The following is an 840-nucleotide window of genomic DNA, read 5'->3' as shown; positions in this document are numbered from 1 at the left end:
GTTTTTGTCTTCATAATATTTAAAATAGTTACAATCTAATGGGAGAAATACAGAAATAATCAGGAAATTACAGTGTATTGTGATAAGTGCAATGATGGGAGAGTGTGGTAAGCACTCAGGAGGGACATTTAAGGTTTGGTTGCCTGAGTATACCAGGAAATGTGCAAAATGCTGAATTTATAGTTAACTAACAAGATAGACATTGCCCCTGCCATCATGACATTTACTACTGGTGAAAATGATGTTGATCGAATAATCACATAAACACATATGTGTGATATTGTTATAAAGATAAGACATGGGGTGTGGTAAGAGAGTCTATTAGGGGATCTACTTTAGACTGAGTGACCTGGGAATGTAAACGTAAGGAGACATTTAGGCTGAGAAGTGAGGTCTGAGTAGGAGCTGTTTAACAAAAGCAGGAGAGGAAAAGGGCTCCTTGTAGAAAGATCATCATGTGCTAAGTAAGGCCTGAGATTGAGATGATGAGTGAGAAAATAAAGATTCAGGGAGCAGAATGTTTGTTATGGTGGCATTGTGTTCATGAGGGGTAGGGGCAGAGGAACAGACCAGGAGTCAGGCTGGAGAGTGACCAGGGAGACTTTTCAGCCACAGAAGGGAGTCTTGACTTCATCTTGAGGGAAATGGAAGAGTCATTGAAGTGTTTCAGCTTGAAAGAGACCTGATCAGTTTTATATATTTAGAAATTAGCATAGCTCCAATAGGGGATTGAGCTGTCAGACACATTAGAAGGCATGGAGACTAGTTAGGAGGCTGTTGCAGGAACCTGGACTAAGAAATCCAGTATGGAGTCCTATTAGGAGTGTGGGCTTGAATCCT

Source organism: Pteropus vampyrus, unplaced genomic scaffold (genome assembly GCF_000151845.1).
Source record: "Pteropus vampyrus isolate Shadow unplaced genomic scaffold, Pvam_2.0 Scaffold879, whole genome shotgun sequence".
In the NCBI taxonomy this organism is placed as follows: domain Eukaryota; kingdom Metazoa; phylum Chordata; class Mammalia; order Chiroptera; family Pteropodidae; genus Pteropus; species Pteropus vampyrus.
Note: the sequence above shows the minus strand (reverse complement) of the source record.